This window comes from Neofelis nebulosa, chromosome 1, assembly GCF_028018385.1.
Source record: "Neofelis nebulosa isolate mNeoNeb1 chromosome 1, mNeoNeb1.pri, whole genome shotgun sequence".
Lineage (NCBI taxonomy): Eukaryota > Metazoa > Chordata > Mammalia > Carnivora > Felidae > Neofelis > Neofelis nebulosa.
The window spans coordinates 26,639,431-26,658,623 of NC_080782.1; the positions used below are offsets into that span (position 1 = coordinate 26,639,431).

The 19,193-nt window shown below is 37.3% G+C and overlaps 1 long non-coding RNA gene across 1 annotated transcript in view; it reads right to left on the reverse strand.

Moving 5' to 3' along the window:
* Nucleotides 1-16,014, reverse strand: part of LOC131504493 (uncharacterized) — a 35,332-nt gene extending 19,318 nt beyond the window's left edge. Inside the window, exons 1-2 of the long non-coding RNA XR_009258022.1 lie at nucleotides 15,790-16,014; nucleotides 14,226-14,293 (exon numbers count right to left, since the gene is read on the reverse strand). This is a non-coding gene — a long non-coding RNA (uncharacterized LOC131504493). The remainder of the gene's footprint in view (nucleotides 1-14,225; nucleotides 14,294-15,789) is intronic.
* Between the last annotated feature and the right edge of the window lie 3,179 nt (nucleotides 16,015-19,193).

Here is a 19,193-nt window from a genome sequence, read left to right on the forward strand (position 1 = left end):
TAGGCCTGGATTGCAATGTATTTTCCTCTCAGGACTGCCTTTGCTGCATCCCAAAGCATTTGGATTGTTGTATTTTGATTTTCATTTGTTTCCATATATATTTTTAATTTCTTCTCTAATTGCCTGGTTGACCCACTCATTCGTTAGTAGGGTGTTCTTTAACCTCCATGCTTTTGGAGGTTTTCCAGACTTTTTCCTGTGGTTGATTTCAAGCTTCATAGCATTGTGGTCTGAAAGTATGCATGGTATGATCTCAATTCTTGTATACTTATGAAGGGCTGTTTTGTGATCCAGTATGTGATCTATCTTGGAGAATGCTCCATTTGCACTCGAGAAGAAAGTATATTCTGTTGCTTTGGGATGCAGAGTTCTAAATATATCTGTCAAGTCCAACTGATCCAATGTATCATTCAGGGCCCTTGTTTCTTTATTGATCCTGTGTCTAGATGATCTATCCATTGTTGTAATTGGGGTATTAAAGTCCCTTGCAATTACCACATTCTTATCAATAAGGTTGCTTATGTTTGTAATTAATCGTTTTATATATTTGGGGGCTTCCGTGTTTGGTGCATAGACATTTATAATTGTTAGCTCTTCCTGATGGATAGACCCTGTAATTATTATATAATGCCCTTCTTCATCTCTTGTTACAGCCTTTAATTTAAACTCTAGTTTGTCTGATATAAGTATGGCTATTCCAGCTTTCTTTTGACTTCCAGTAGCATGATAGATAGTTCTCCATCCCCTCACTTTCAGTCTGAAGGTGTCCTCAGGTCTAAAATGAGTCTCTTGTAGACAGCAAATAATGGGTGTTGTTTTTTCATCCATTCTGATACCCTAAGTCTTTTGGCTGGAGCATTTAGTCCATTTACATTTAGTGTTATTATAGAAAGATATGGGTTTAGAGTCATTGTGATGTCTGTAGGTTTCATGCTTGTAGTGATGTCTCTGGTACTTTGTGGTCCTTGCAACATTTCACTCACAGAATCCCCTTTAGGATCTCTTGTAGGGCTGGTTTAGTGGCGATGAATTCCTTCAGTTTTTGTTTTTTGGGGAAGACCTTTATCTCTCCTTCTATTCTGAATGACAGACTTCTGGGTAAAGGATTCTCAGCTGCATATTTTTCTGTTCATCACATTGAAGATTTCCTGCCATTCCTTTCTGGGCTGCCAAGTTTCAGTAGATAGGTGCTACTATCCTTATGTGTCTACCTTTGTATGTTAGGGCCTGTTTATCCCTAGTTGCTTTCAGAATTCTCTCTTTATCCTTGTATTTCGCCAGTTTCACTATGATATGTCATGCAGAAGATCAATTCAAGTTACGTCTGAAGGGAGTTCTCTGTGCCTCTTGGATTTCAATGCCTTTTTCCTTCCCCAGATCAGGGAAGTTCTCAGCTATGATTTGTTCAAGTACACCTTCAGCCCCTTTCTCTCGCTCTTCTTCCTCTGGAATTCCTATGATACGGATATTGTTCCGTTTGATTTCATAACTTAGTTCTCTAATTCTCCCCTCATACTCCGGGATTTTTTTTTATCTCTCTTTTTCTCAGCTTCCTTTTTTTCCATAATTTTATCTTCTAATTCACCTATTCTCTCCTTTGCCTCTTCAATCTGTGCTATGGCCACCTCCATTTTATTTTGCACCTCATTTATAGCATTTTTTTTAGCTCCTCATGACTATTTCTTAGTCCCTTGATCACTGTAGCAATAGATTATTTGCTGTCCTCTATGCTTTTTTCAAGTCCAGCAATTAATTTTATGACTATTATTCTAAATTCTTGTTCTGTTATATTGCTTAAATCATTTTTGATCAATTTGTTAGCTGTCGCTACCTCCTGGAGTTTCTTTTGAGGAGAGTTCTTCTGTTTTGTCATTTTGGGTAGTCCTTGAGGTGGCTCCAAACTATAGGGCACTTCCCCTGTGCTGTCTGGAGTAACTTGTGTTGCAGGGCGGGGCCACAGTCAGACCCAATGTCTGCCCCCAGCCCACTGCTGGGACCACAATTAGACTGGTGTGTACCTTATCTTCCCCTGTTCCAGGGGCAGAACTCACTGTGGAGTTGTGTGGCTCCTGTCTGGGCTACTTGCACACTGCCAGGCTTGTGGTGCTTCCGCAGGGTGCAGGGGTGGTAGGGGCAGGCTTAGTTCACTTTGTGGTTGGTGGTCCCCTGTGGGAGGGGCCCTGCAGCACCGGGAGGGAGGTAGACCCATTGGAGGGATGGATCCACAGAAGCACAATGTTGAGTGTTTGCACGGTGGAAGCAAATTCAGTGACAGGAACTGGTTCCCTTTGGGATTTTGGCTGGGGGATGGGAGAGGGATATAGCTTGTCAGCACCTTTGTTCCCTGCTGAGCTGAACTCTGTCTTCCAGGGCTCAGCAACTCTCCTTCCTGGTGTCCTCTTGCCCTCCCCCACTCTCCGAGAACAGAGCTGTTGACTTTTAACATTCCAGATGTTAAGTCCCGCTGGCTGTGAGAACTCATGCAGTCTGGCCCCTCTGCTTTTGCAAGCCAGACTGGGGGGCTCTGCCTTGCTGGGTGGGTTGCCCCTCCACCTCTCAGCTCCCTTCCACCAGTCCCTGTAGCACGCACTGCCTCTCTGCCCTTCCTACCCTCTTCCATGGGCCTCTTGTCTATGCTTGGCTATGGAGAGTCCATTCTGCTAGTCTTCTGGCAGTTTTCTGGGTTATTTAGGCAGATGTGGGTGGAATCTAAGCAATCAGCAGAGCGAGGTGAGCTCAGTGTCCTCCTATGCCACCATCTTCCCTCAGCATCTTATCAAACATTTAAAAAGAATTAATACCAACCCTTATCAAGATCTTCCAAAAAATCAAAAAGAAGGGAACATTCCCAAACTCATTTTATGAGTCAGCATTATTCTTATGCTAAAGCCAGAAAAGACAGTAGTAGAAAAGTCTATAAACTAATATCTTTGATGAATATAGATACAAAAATTCTCAATAAAATACTAGCAAACTGGATTTAGCAGCACATTAAAAGGATCATTCACCATGAGCCAGTGAGATTTATCTTGGGGATGTAGGGGATGGTTCAACATACTCAAATCAATCAATGTGGTATATCACATTAATAGAATGAAAGAAAAAAATCGTGTGATCATCTCAGAAGATGAAGAAAAAACATTTGACAAAATTCAATAGCTATTCATGATAAAAACTCTTAGCAAATTATGTGTAGAAAGAACATATCTCAACAGAATAATGGCCATATATGACAAACACACAGCTGACATCACACTGAATGGTGAAAGGTTGAAAGTTTTTCCTCCCAAATCAGGAAGAAGATAAGAATGGCCACTCTCCCCACTCATATTCAAAATAGTACTGAAAGTCCTAGCTAGAGAAACCGGGCAAAAAAGAAAAATAAAAGGTATCAGAATTGGAAAGGAAGAAGTAATATTGTTAAAATGTCAATACTACCAAAAGCCATCTATAGATTCAATGTAATCTCTATCAAGATTCCAGTGGCATTTTTACAGAAGTAGAAAAAACACTCCTAAAATTTGTGTGGAACACAAAAGACCCTGAATAGACAAAGAAATCCTGAGAAAGAAGAACAAAGCAAGAGGCATCACACTTCCTGATTGCAAACTATATTAAAGCTATGGTCATGAAAACAGTATGGTAGTGGAATAAAAAACAGACGTATAGACCAGTGGAACAGAACTGGGAGCCCAAAATAAACTCATGCATAGATGGTCAACTAATTATTTGAATACTCAATGGAGAAAAAACAATATATTCAATAAATGGTGTTGGGATTATCAGATATTTACTTGTAAAAGAATAAAACTGGATCATATCTCGTACCACTTACAAAAGTTAACTCAAAATGTATTGAGAACTTAACTGTAACACCTGAAATTATGAAACTCCTAGAAGAAAACATAAGAACAAAGCTCCTTGATGTGGGTCTCTTGGTAATAATTTTTTGAATATAATACCTCAAGCACAAGCAAAAAAATAAAAAAATGAACAAGTGGGACTACATTAAACTAAAAAGCTTCTGCACAGCAAAAGAAACTATCAACAAAGTGAAGACAACTTGTTCAGTGGGAAAAAAATATCTGTAAACTATGTATCTTATAAGGGGTTAATATCCAAAATATAGAAGGAACTCATATAACTCAATAGCAATCCCCCCCCCCCCCCCGCCAAATAACCCAGTAAAAATGGGAAAAGAGGGGTGCCTGGGTGGTTCAGTCAGTTAAGTGTCTGACTCTTGATTTCAGTCCAGGTCATGAATTTATGGTTTGTGAGATTGAGCCCTGCATAGGGCTCTGTGCTGACAGCATGAAGCCTGAATGGGATTCTCTCTCTCTCTCTGCACCTCCTCCACTTGCTTGCATTCTCTCTCTCTTTCTCTCTCCCTCTCTCTCCCTCACTCAAAATAAATAAATAAACATTAAAAAAAATGCAGGCAAAGGACCTGAATAGACATTTTTACAAAGAAGATATACAAAAGGTATATGAAGAGATGATCAACATCACTAATCATTAGAAAAATGCAAATTTAAACCACAATGAGATTACCTCACACCTGTTAGTCTGGCCATCGTCAAAAAGACAAAAGATAATAAATGTTGGTGTGGATATGGAGAAAAGGGAACAATTGTGCACTGTTGGTATAATTGGTAGAGCCACAATATAAAACAGTGTAGAGGATCCTCAAAAAATTAAAAATAGAACTAACATATGATCCAGCAATTCCACTTCTGGGGATATATCCAAAAGTAACAAAACCACTAACTTGAAAAGATATCTGCACTTCCATGTTCATCACAGCATCCTTTACAAATGCCAAGATACAGAAACAAGTGTCCATCAATGGAGGAATGGATCAAGAAGTTGTGATATGTATATCACATATATATGATATATATAAAAAATGAGGAAATCCTACCATTTGCAACAACATGGACAGTCCTTGAAGGCATTATGCTAAATGAAAAAAGCCAGACAAAAACAAGTACTGTATTATCTCACTTATATGTGGAATCATAAAACAAAAACAAAAAAACAAAATTAGTAAAAGAGATCAGACTTGTGGTTATCAAAGGCAGAGGGATGTGTAAAGGGAGAATTGGAGGAAGGTGGTCATAAGGTACAAACTTCCAGTTATAAGATAAGTAAGTATGAGGGATGTAATGTACAACATGATAACTATAGCTAATACTGCTGTATTATATATGGGAATGTTATTAAGAGAGTTCGCATCACAAGAGGAAAAATTTTTACTTTTTTTCTCTTATTATTGTACTTATCTGAGAAGATAGATATTAGCTGAATCTATTGTGGTAATCATTTCACAGTATATGAAAATCAAACTATTATGTTGTATTCTGTAAAACTATACAGTGATATATGTTAATTATTTCTCAATGAAACTGGAAAAATTAAAAGGCCAAGAAAAAAAAAGAATAAGACATAGGAGAGTAAGATAGCAGTGGACTAGGAGAACTCTTAAAAACAGCTAGATAATCATCAAATCATTCTAAATACCCCAGAAATTGATATGAAGACTGACAGCACAAACTCCACAACTAAAGGGAGACAAGAGGCCACACCAAGAATGTAGGAAGTGCAGAGATGTGGTTTAGGGAAAAAATGGATCATGGGTGCTGCAGAGGGGAGAGGGCTGTGGTCTTGGAGAAGGAAGTGAGAGAGAGGGAGAGAGGGAGATAGAGGGATAGAGGGAGAGAGAGAGACAAAGAGACAGAGAGAGACAGAGAGAAGCACATTGGGGGAATGCACAAGGAGAATGTTTCCCCAAAGCCATTGGTTTGGAAAATTACAGCGGATGAATTTTGTGAGTTCTTGCAATGAGTGGGGCTTTAAGCCTGGAGTTTTAAAGATCAGCAGGGGTGGCTGGCATAGAGCCTGGAGGGCACTGCACTGTGTCTGGAGAGAAGGCAGGCAAAAATCCTGGGAACAGACAGCATGGAAACAGTGATGTTTCCATGAGGCACACTATGGGGAGATTACAGCTCTTCTTAGAGTACATCTCTGAGAGGCAGTGTTCATGGAGAAGTTTCTCTGGGAACAAAGGCACTGGCCAGAGCCATCTCCCTCCTCCACCCCTCATTATAAATACATAGCCACTTGTGGGAAGCAGCTCAGTGCAGATACTGACTGCCTAACTTGCTAAGTCCCATCTTTCTGTACTCTGGCAGGACTGTCCTTCTGAGTCAAGGGTACTTCAGTCTAAGTGCAGCAGTCTCCTCCCCCAGAAGACCAGCACAAAACCCTTTCCATACCACATCTCCCAAGTAAAGAATTCTACAGGGCCTCAGTTCTGGTGGAGTTGGTGTCAGGTCTCATTTCACAGACCAGAGAATACCTAGTTAAAAGTCACCACATTCAGGCCAGGGACCAAACACTGCCCACAGCAGGCAAGGAGAACCTCTGCAGACGACTGGCCTGAAGGATGGAGCAGCCACAAGACAAAAGCATAGCACATGCAACACACACCAGAGACACTCCCTGAAGCTCCAGGCCCTGGGAACTACATGACTTCTTCTTCATAAGGACATTACTTTTAGGAGCAAGAGACATAACTGGCTTTTCTAACACGAAGAAGAAAGCAGAGACTTAGACAAACTTCAAGATGGAGGAATTTATCCTAAATGAAAGAACAAGATAAGGCCATAGCCAGAGGTCTAAGTGAAACAGATATAAGTAACATTCCTGATGGAGAATTTAAAGCAACAATCATAAGAAAAGAAGACAACTGGATTTGAGAAACAAATAGAAGACATCAGAGAGACCCTTACCACAGAGTTAAAAGAGTTAAAAAAGAGTTAAAAGAATCAATGAGAAATGAAGAATGCAACAAATGAGATTGTAAACAGGCTTTATGCAACGGACAGAAGGCTGGAAGAAGGAGAGCAATGAATTAGTGATATGGAACACAAAATGAAGGAACATAATGAAGCTGAAAAAAGAGAGAAAGAAAAATTATGGAACATGAGAACAGACTTAGGGGACTCAGTGACTCCATCAAATGTAATAACATTAATATAGGAGTCCCAGAAGAAGGAGAAAAGGAAAAGGGGGCAGAAAATTTATTTCAAGGAATAATAGCAGAAAACTTCCCTAATCTGGGAAAGGAAACAGACATCCAGATCCAGGAGACACAGAGAAGTCCCATCAAAATCAATAAAAGCAGGCCAACACCAAGATATATCGCAATTAAATTTGCAAAAGATAGTGATAAACAATCTTAAAAGCAACAAGAAAAAAAGAAGTTATAAGGGAAAACCCATAAGTCTAGCTGCACTTTTCTCAACAGAAGTTTGTCAAGCCAGAGGGAGTGGCATCATGTATTCAAAGTGCTAAAGGGGAAAAATTTGCAACCAAGAATACTCTATTCAGCAAGGCTATTATTCAGAATAGAAAGAGAGAGAAAGAATTTCCCAGACAAACAAAAACTAAAAGAGTTTGTGATCACTAAAGCAGCCCTGCAAGAAATATGAAAGGGACTCTTTAGATGCAAAGGAGAAACCAAAAGTGACAAAGATGAGAAAGGATCAGAGAGGATCTCCAGAAACAGTGAGAAAGAAAGGAATAAAATGGCAATAAATACATAGCTATCAATAGTTACTTTGAATGTAAATGGACTAAATGCACCATCAAAAGACATTGGGTGTCAGAATGGATAAAAAACCAAGACCCATCTATATGCTGCCTACAAGAGACTTATTTTAGACCTAAAGACACCTGAAGATTGAAAGTGAGGGGGTGTAGAAACATGTCAAAAGGAAGCCAGAGTAGCAATAGTTATATTGGACAAATTAGACTCTAAAACAAAGACTGTGGGGTGCCTGAGTGGCTCAGCTGGTTAAGTGTCCAACTCTTGATTTCAGCTCAGGTCATGATCTCATGGTTTGTAAGACTGAGCCCCACATCAGGCTTTGTGCTGACAGGTTTTGTGCAGAGCCTGCTTGGTATTCTATCTCTCTCTCCTCCCACCTTTGCTCTCTTTTTCTCAAAAATAAATAAACATTAAAAAATATGTACCAGGCACATCTTAAACTGTTTAAAAATAAAACAAAGACTGTAAAAAGACAAAGGATGGCATTATATAATCATAAGGGGACAATGCAACAAGAATATATAACAATTGTAAATATTTATGCACCCAACATGGAAGAACCCAAATATATAACACAATTAATAAGTAACATAAAAGAACTAATTGATAAAACAATAATAGTAGGGGGCCTTAACACCCCACTTATATCAATGGACAGATTGTCTAAACAAAAAATAAACAAGGAAACAATGGTTTTGAATGACACACTGGACCAGATAGACTTAATAGATATATTCAGAACATTCCATCCTAAAACAGCAGAATATACATTCTTTGCAAGTGCACATGGAATATTGTCCAGAAAAGATCACATAATTAGGTCACAAAGTAGTCATCCACAAATACAAAAGGACTGAAATCATACCATGCAACTTTTCTGACCACAATGCTATGAAACTAGAAGTCAACCACAATAAAAAAAAAAAAAAATGGAAATCCTTCAAACACATAGAAGCTAAACAACATGCAACCAAACAATGAATACATAAAAGAAAGTGGTCCAGTTTTATTCTTCTGTATGTTGCTGTACAGTTTTCCCAACACCATTTGCTGAAGAGACTGTCTTTTTTTCATTAGATATTCTTTGCTGCTTTGTCCAAGATGAGTTGACTATATAGATGTGGGTCCAATTCTGGGTTTTCTATTCTGTTCCATTGATCTATGTGTCTGTTTTTGTGCCAATACTACACTGCCTTGATGACTACAGCTTTGTAATATAGCTTGAAATGTGGAATTGTGATGCCTCCAGAATTGCTTTGGCTATTTGGGATATTTTGTGGTTCCATACAACTTTTAGGATTATTCTACTTCCCTGAAAAATGCTGGTGTTATTTTGATAGAGATTGCATTGAATGTGTAGATTGCTTTGGACAGTATAGACATTTTGACAATATATGTTCTTCCAATCCATGAGTATAAATGCTTTTCCATCTCTTTGTGTCCTCTTCAATTTCTGTCGTAAGTGTTTTATCATTTTGAGAGTACAGATCTTTTACCTATTTGGTTGGACTTATTCCAGGGTATCTTATTGTTTCTGGTACAATTGCAAATGGGATCAATTCTTTGATTTTTTTCCTGCTGCTTCATTATTGGTATATAGGAATGCAACAGAATTATTTTATATACTGTGACTTTTCTGAATTCATGTATTATTTTTAGCAATTTTTTGGTGGAGTCTTTTGGGTTTTCTACATAGAGTAATCATGTGCACTGCAAATAGTGAAAGGTTGACTTCTTCCTTGCTAATTTGGATGCCTTTTATTTCTTTTTGTGGTCTTACTTCTGAGGCTAAGACTTTAGTACTATGCCAAATAGTAATGGTGAGAGTGGATATCCTCATCTTATTCCTGACCATAGGGGAAAGGCTCTCAGTTTTTCCCCATTGAGGATGATGTTAGCTGTGAGTCTTTTGTGGCCTTTATGATGCTGAGGTATGTTCCATCTATCCCTAGTTTTTTGAGGGTTTTTATCAAGAATGGATGTGGTATTTTGTTAAATGTTTTTTTTTTCTGTGTCTATAGAGAGGGTCATATGTTTCTTATCCTTTCTTTTATTAATGTGGTGTATCACGTTGATTGACTTGTGAATATTGAACTATGCCTGCAGCCAAGGAATAAATTCAATTTGATTGTGGTGAATAATTCTTTTTCTAAAAATGTTTATGTATTTTTAAGAGAGAGAGACAGACAGAGCATGAGTGGGGGGAGGGCAGAGAGAGGGAGACATAATCTGAAGCAGGCCCTAGGCTCTGAGCTGTCAACATAGAGCCCAGCATGGGGCTCGAACTCCTGAACCGTGAGATCATGACCGAAGCCAAAGTCAGATGCTTAACCGACTGAGCTACCCAGGCACTCTGTGAATAATTCTTTTAATGTACTGTTGGATTTAATTTGCTAGTATCTTGAGATTTTTTGCATCCATGTTCATCAGAGATATTGGCCTGTAATTTTCCTTTTTAGTGGGGTCTTTGCTTGGTTTTGGAATCAAGATAATGCTGGCCTCATAAAAGAAGTTTGGAAGTTTTCCCTCCTTTTATATTTTTTGGAGCAGTTTGTGAAGAATAGGTATTAACTCTTCTTTAAATGTCTGGCAGAATTCCCCTGGGAATCCATGTGGCCCTGGACTTTGTTGTGATATTTTTGATAACTGATTCAATTTCTTTGTTGGTTATGGGTCTGTTCAAATTTTTTTATTTCTTCATGTTTCAGTTTTGGTAGTTTCTATGTTTCTAGGAATTTATCCATTCCAGTTTGCCCAAATTGTTGGCATATAATTGCTCATAATATTCTCTTAAAATTGTTGGTATTTCTGAAGTTTTGGCTATATCTCTCCTATTTCAGTAATGAGTTTATTTATTTGCGTCCTTTCTCTTTTCTTTTTGATAAGTCTAGGGGTTTATCAATTTTATTAATTCTTTCAAAGAACCAGCTCTTAGTTTTGTTGCTCTGTTCTGGATTGTTGTTTCTATATCACTTATTTCTGCTCTAATCATAATTATTTCTCTTCTTCTGCTGGCTTTAGGCTTTATTTTCTGTTCCTTTTCTAGCTTCTTTAGGTGCAAGGTGAGGTTGTATATTAGAGACTTTTATTGCTTCTTGAGGTAGGCCTATATTTCTTTCTTTCTTTTTTTAAAGCTTATTTATTTATTTTGGAGAGTGGAGAGAGAGAGAGAGAGAGAGAGAGAGAGAGAGAGAGAGAGAGGCGAGAGGGAGAGGCGAGAGAGAGAGAGAGGGGGGGGGGAGAGAGAGAGAGAGAGAGAGAGAATCCCAAGCAGTCTCTGCCCTGTCAGCACATAGCCTGATGTGGGCCTCAAACTCACAAACTGTGAGATCATGACTTGAGCAAAATCAAGAGTCATATGCTTAGCCAATTGAGCCACCCAGGCACCCCAGGCCTGTATTTCTATGTACACCCCTCTTAAGACTGCGTTGTTTTCATTTTCATTTGCTTCCATGTATTTTTAAATTTCTTCTTTAATTTCAGAGCTTTCCAAATTTTTGTCCTTGACTTCAAGTTTCATAGCGGTGTGGTCTGAAAATATCCATGGAATGATTTCAATCTTTTTGTACTTGTTGAGGTCAGATTTGTGACCCAGTATGTGATCTATTCTGGACAGTGTTTAATATGTACTCAAAAAGAATGTGTATTCTGATGCTTTAGGATAAAATGTTCTGAATATACCTATTAAGCCCATCTAGTCCAGTATGTCATTCAAAGCCATTGTTTCCTTATTGACTTTCTGCTTAGATGATCTATCCATTGTTGTCAGTGGAGTGTTAAAGTCCCCTACTATTATCATATTATCAATGAATCTCTTTATGTTTGTTATTCATTGATTGATATATTTGGGTTTTCAAGTTGGGGGCATAAATATTTATAATTGTTTGATCTTGATGTATACCCCTTAATTATGATATAATGCCTTTCTTCATCTTTTGTTACAGACTTTGTTTTAAAATCTAGTTTGTCTGATATAAGTATGGTTGCTCCGGCTTTCTTTTGATTTCTGTTAGCATGATAGATGGTTCTCCATCCCCTCACTTTCAATAATCAGGTGTCCTTAGGTCTAAAATGAGTCTCTTTTAGGCGGCATATAGATCTTGTTTTTTTTATCCATTCTGATACCTCTTTTGGATTTCTATACACCATTAATGAAGCAGCAGAAAGAGAGATTAAGGTATGAATCATATTTGCAATTGCACCACAAATAAGATGTCTAGGAATAAACCTAACTAAAGAGTTGAAAGACATGTATTTTGAAAACTATGAAACACTGATGAAAGAAGTGAAGGGGATACAAAGAAATGGGGAAACATTTCATGCTCATGGATTGGAAGAACAAATATTGTTAAAATGTCTATACCAAAGAAATCTACACATTTAATGCAATCACTATCAAAATACCACCAGCATTTTTCACAGAGCTAGAACAAACAATCCTAAAATTTGTATGGGACCACAAAAGACACCGAATAGCCAAAGCAACCCTGAAGAAGAAAAGCAACGCTGGAGGAATCACAATTCCAGACTTCAAGTTATAGTACAAAGCTGTAGTGATCAAAACAGTGTGGTATTAGCACAAAAATAGAAATGTAGATTAATAGAACAAAATAGAGAGCCCAGAAATGAACCCACAACTATATGGTTAATTTGTTTTTGACAAAGCAGGAAAGCATATCTGACAGGAAATACAGTCTCTTCAACAAATGGTGCTGGGAAAACTGTACAGCTACACACACAAAAGACAGTGGATCACTTTCTTACACCATGCACAAAAATGAATTCAAATGGATTAAAGATTTAAGTGTGAGATTTGAAACCATAAAAATACTAGAAGAAAACAGGCAGCAACCTCTTTGACATCAGCCAGAGCAACTTCTTCTAGACATGCTCCAGAAGTTAGGGAAACAAAAGCAGAAATAAAGTATTGGGACAACATCAAAATAAAAAGCCTCTGCATAGCAGAGGAAACATTCTACAAAACTAAAAGGCAACCTATGGAATGGGAGAAGATATTTGCAAATGACATATCTGATAAAGGGTTATTTTCCAAAATATATAAAGGACTTGTAAAACTCAACAGCCAAAAAGCAAATAATCCAATTAAGAAATGGGCAGAAGGCATGAATAGACATTTCTCTAAAGAAAACATCTAGATGGTCAACAGACACATGAAAAGATGCTCAATATCAATTATCATCAGGGAAATACAAATCAAAACTACAATGAGATATCACCTCACACCTGTCAGATAGGCTAAAATCAACAACACAAGAAAGAACAGGTGCTAGCAAGGATGTGGAGAAAGGGGAACCCTCATACACTCTTGGCTGGAATGGACACTGGTGAAGCCACTTTGGAAAACAATATGGAGGTTCCTCAAAAAGTTATAAGAGAACTACCCTATGATCCAGAAATTGCACTACTCAGGATTTACCTCAAGAATACAAAAATACTAATTCAAAGGGATACATGTACCCTGATGTTTATAGCAGCATTATTTACAATAATCACACTATGGAAGCAGCCCAAATGTCCATCGACTGATGAATGGATAAAGAAGATGTAGTTTATATACACAATGGAATATTACTCAGCCATAAAAGAGAATGAAATCTTGCCATTTGCAATGACATGGATAGAGCCAGGGAGTACTATGCTAAGTGGAATAAGTCAGAGAAAGACTAACACCATATGATTTCACTCATATGTGCAATTTAAGATACAAAACAAACAAAGGGGAAAAAAAGAGAGAGGGAAACAAGGCAACAAAAAGACTTTTAACTGTGGAGAAAAAAATTAATGGTTACCAGAGGGGTTGGTGGGGGATGGATAAATTAGGTGATGGCGATAACAGAGTGCACTTGCTGTTATGAGCACTGGGTGTTTTATGGAGGTTTTGAATCACTATATTGTACATCTGAAACTAATGTTGCACTGTATATTAACTAACTGGAATTTAATTAAAAACTTAAAAAAAACACACACTTAAAGAAAAAAATAAACACATAAATAAAAAATAAACATTTTGTTTACGTGCTAGAAAAGGACAGAATAAAGAACATAAAAAAAAGAAATGTTAAAAAAAAAAAAAGAATGTAAGATACCAAGAAGGGTCAGTAAAAAAATAGTTGAGTCTGTGGGTAGGAATACAGGAAGCCATCATACTGTTTGAGAAGATATTGTAACATATCTGTTCAGTGCTTTGTTAAAACTCTGATTCCTTCTAGGTTAAATAAAGATACTTGTATATTGTGGGCTGACTAAACACTGCTTTTATATGGGCCATTGACATGTGAGATTGATAAAGATTAGGATTTTCCTGAAAGATATAGTAAATGTAGAAGACAGCAGAATTTACAAAAGCTAACATCTAGAATCTGAATCCTTCTCAAAGAAAGGCAATTCTATTTCTCATTGGGATTAAAATCACCCTGAAAGGTATGGTAAACATTGACAGAAGAAGCAGTTTTGAAAATATGTGAATTCACCAGAGATAAGAAATGCCTTGAATGCCAATTGCTGAAGATATAAGGAGATAGCAGCAGAAACATTTTATTCAAAGATTCAAGAGTTTAACTTATACTGCAGGGTAATTATTGATAGCACTTACAGAGGAGTCTATCACAAAGTCTGATCATTGATAGGAAGAATCTATCTTTGGTCTTTTGCTTTTTAAACCTGGAAATTTGAATTATAAAAGCATGAACATATGTAAAAAAGCAATTTCTTTTGTAATCTCTTTTAGTCATTAATTCAGACTTTTCTAAAAGGAACAAAAATATAACATGGTATTGAACACTTGTAAAGTTCTTATATCCCTTCTCTAATTTGCAGAATCCACCAGGAAGGAAAAATACAATTTCTACTTTTCCCATGAGAAAATATACTAAGAGATCAGCTGCAGGCAAAATATCATATAGGAATTCATAAACACTGAATGAAAAAAAGTCCCCTATCTATAGGAATCACTGCAATGATCATTAGACCATATACATTCAATTAATATATCATTACTGAATGGTAATTTAGGGACAGTCCCTAGAAATAAGAAGTAAATTTAGATTTATTCATGTGATTTCCCTACTTTTCTCTTTCATATAAAAGCTGCATTTTGAATTTTAAGGATGAAATAGCATATGTTTGCAATGCATTCACTCATTCATTTAGTCACTCATTCAATTGATTACCCAAGAGATTAATCTAGTATCTATCATAGGCCAGACACTGTTCTAGAACAGTGTCTAGATTTAAAAAGAGATAGATAAGAACTTTACCTATTGTAGCTCAGAGCTGATGATATTAGACAATTAAATCAGAATAGGGTGGAGTAAAGGCTGTGGTAGGACAGATCTGTGAAACATATAAGCATGTTTCAGAGCTTTTTGGAAATAGTTGTGGAGAGGGCTAAACTTTCGAAATCACACAGGAAGATGATTTAGACTTGGTTACTGGTCATTCATATGAGGGCTGTTTCTGAAGATAGAAATTGAAAATATCAATTACACTTATTTTAGAAGAAGTAAACATTTCTATCAATTCAGGTTAACCTCTGATTTAAAAGAAGAGAATTGAGATAGCTTCAAACTTGCACCAGGCTGGTCCAAACCTATGACACTAACTCAACATCAAGGAATTTCACATGTTAGATTTAAAATATCCCTGTTCAATACATGAATAGTGGGGTGCCCAGGTGGATTAGTCCATTAAGTGTCTGACTCTTGGATCTCGGCTCAGGTCATGATCCCGTGGTTTGTGAGATGGAGCCCTGCATCAGGCTCTGCACTGACAGTGGGGAGCCTGCTTGGGATTCTCTTTCTCCCTCTCCCTCCCTCTCTCTCTCCTCCTCCCTGCCTTCTCTCAAAATAAATGAATAAATTTAAAATAAAAATACATGAATGGTTATGAGCATTTAATACCAATCAATGGGCATTTAAAAATATATTCTAAAGAAGGCTGGAAAATCCTATTAAGATTTAACTATCAGTTACACACCTTTTAAAAATCTTGTGACTTTACAATTATATTTAACTTGGAACCAACAGAATCCTAACTCTTCTTAAAGATGAATGTCTTAACTCTGCTCTCTTATATTGGCCAAGCGCAGTGACAAAATAACATATAAAGAAACCACTGACTGTCAAAAAACTAAGGGACACTAATTGCAAAATACTTACAGATTGAGCAATGATGAAGAATTCTATTGACTTTATCTCCCCAGATTGCTTTTGTATAAAATCTAGAAATTCTTTAAATTCAAAACTGGAGAAGAAAAATGGAGACATGGAATACCATGTAAAAATAGAGACCATTACAAAATTCCCTTTAAACTTGGTCATCCTTTTCTTCAAATACACGTGTTGAAAACAAATTTGCATCATACCTAGGCAGGATAAAGCCAAATTTCAGGATTCGTGTCTTTAATGTTTTTAACCCCAACCCCCCAACAGCCATATTAATTTAAATCTCCAAGATGCCAATAGCTAGGTTTAAGAGACATCATCACACTGAAAAGGTGGACTCTGTTGTAACCGCTTATTAAAAACAAACCAAGCCAAACTTGTGGTTTAAAAATTGGGACCAGATGATGCTTAATAAGCATGAAATGCTTTCGGTGTTACAAACGAGAACCAGGTGTGGAGAAAAGCAGCTTGAAGCTGAGCATGGCTACCTATAAGCAGGGCTCATCTTCCTCTCAAAGGGTGACAGTCAGTAAACTACATAGCCTGGTTACCACCTTGTCTTCTTTAGGTGAGCTGTCCAACTGCACAGAAAAAACTGGGCATTCAAAAGTGGAGAATATGAAGGCTGTTTCTTAAAAAAATGTGTGTGTTCTACCTAAAAGTACCTAAAAGTAGACAGGGAGGAAATGAATGCTCAACATCAAGGCAATTAATAGAGATTCTGGATAGGGTGGCTGCCTCTCTAAGTGCCCAGCCATGAGGGGCACCAAACAATCAGCAAGGTGATTCTGACTTTTAACTTAATAAACCTTTCTCTTTTAGTGAATGTCTGATATCTGAGTGATCTCTGTAAAGTTATTTTACTCTCTGGGCCTTGATTTTCTCATTTGTAAAATGTGACAGTGGGGTCTTAAGATCTAGTATCTGTCTTCTGCAATAGCACTCTATGGTGTTGTCTCCAAAATGTGTCTGTTCAAGAGAGCAATTAAAAGAAGGCTTCTTTATTTCACTCGGACGTCAAGCTGTAGCCACCAAACCCTTCTATATTATTGGTTCTGACTTCAAAGGAGCAGGATAAACAAATTCTTTGCCAAGAGAAAAAAATCAGTTTTGCTGTTTTCCCCTCTATTCATACAAACTCATTAAATCAAAGTTTCTAAGCCCAAATATCTGCCAGTTGTCCTTCAGTGGGTCTATATTAAATAATCTCCACCTGGCTGAGACACAGTAGGAGACAGACTTGTGCTCTCAAGAGGATGACAATGCCATAACTCAGTGGTTGCCAAATTTCAGCATACACCAGAGTCATCTAAAGGGCCTAAAACACAGATAACTGGGTTCTGCCTTTAGAATGTCTAATTCAGTTACTTTGGGATGAAGTCCAAGCATTTGCACTTCTAAGAAGTTCCCAGGTGATGCTCATGCCCTTGGTGGGGTCTCACCTTTTAAGACCCATTGCCATACTGAACGTAAAGATGCGTAGTCTAGGTGAACAAACATGACATTATTATATTAGAGCCATTGTTATTTCTATTGGATCTTAAGACATAGCACTGTTAGGCACAACAGAATATAAATAACTTCAAATATAAAGATATCTTTCAAACTATGTCCCTATTTTTCTGCTATTTTTCTGCATTTGAGCAGGAGTAAAGGCATACTGAAGAGGAGCCTATTGGCAAACTGATGGTGTTGACATTAAAGCTATGTTGGCTACTATCCCCAACTAGGTTTTCAGGACAGATTACATAACTGGGGGGCTCCTTGTTAAAAAAATTATTAAGAATTTCAAGATGGTAACAGCAGAGCATTACACCAAGCACAGGGCCCTTCTAAGCACAGGTCCCTGTGTGACTGCATGTGTGACACCCATGAAGCTGGCCCTACCTATTCTTGTCCTGAGGATTAGGAACTCTGGTTCTATAAAAACCAGATGCTAGGAGTAAGAGAGAGGTTTTGAAGGGAAGTAGAGAAGGCAGGGACAACTACCACTTCCACCTGGGATAATTGGAGCATTTGTCACCAATAACAAAAATTAAGCACCTACTGAATAATAACATCCGTTGAATAATCATACTCAGCTCCTGCCCTATAGGGCTTTGTAATTTTATGAAATAACAATATACATTTAAGGACAAATATATTTTAAGCCCCATGAGGACAAGGAAATATTGGGTTTATTTACCACTGTATGCCATGATCTAGCATGATGCTTAAAGTGGATGTTCATTATGTATTAAGTGAAGGAGAGAATTTATCTACAGTGGATGTCCTCTGTCTATGGGCAGGGTATGCAATCAAAGAATGAGATTTCTCAATAATCAGAATGTTTATTACCAGGTTAGAAAGCAGTGGGTTCCTTTAACATATTTAGTATTACAATAAATATTTGCTGAATTAAGTTGGATTGAATTGTAGAATCCTTTACCAGCATAAGCTTGTAAAGAAAGAACTCATGAAAGAAAAAAACCAAAATCTATTATCATAAGACTTGGGTTTGAATACCAGTTCTGTCAATCACTATTTGTAAGAATTAATACCATTGGTCACTTTTTCTGGAAGCTTACTCTTAACCTTCCTTACGTGAAGAAATGAAGAATGAGAAAAGTGAGAGAGTACAATGTTGATATATTATAATTTCTAGGCAGCTTATTTTAACAGAAATAGAGAAATATTTTTGTGCTACAGAAAACAAGAAATGGAGGGATAAGGTATTTCTGGCTGTGGTAGTTGGTGAATTCTTCCTGGTATAAGCATGGAAAAATTAAGAGATATAGAAAATAAATATTTTAGTTACAGAGCTGAGGGAGAGTAGCAAAATAAAGAGAACATAATTATCAAACTCAAATGGTTATATAACATCCAAGAAAGTAACATAAACTAGCTGTGGCTGTAACTGAAAGAGTACAAGCCCTATCTAGAAATGGCAGCCAATTGTCATTAAAGATTCACCATTGCCTCAAATCCATATTTTAATATTGAATCTCCCAATTTTTAAATACTGGAAACTAAGTCAAAATTTGAAAAACACTTTGATGTTGAAAAGAAAAAGTAATTGTGGGCAATATCTGGCCTCTGGGTTTTCAGTTTACCGTTTCTGGCTTAGAAGGAGAGTTGACTTGTACTGGTTGCACTGAGGTGAAGGTAGGGCAGGAGTGTGGCAGAAGCAGTGGAAAGCAGTCAAAATATAGAGAAGCTTAAGCAGCAGACCTGGCTGAATATCAGAGAGCTCACTAGCTTTATTTTTATCTATCTATCTATCTATCTATCTATCTATCATCTATCTATCTTTAATGTTTATTTATTTTGTGTGATAGAGATTGAGTGTGTAAGCAGGGGAGGGGCAGCAGAGAGAGGGAGAGAGGGACAATCCTAAGCAGGCTCTGTGCTAATGCAGA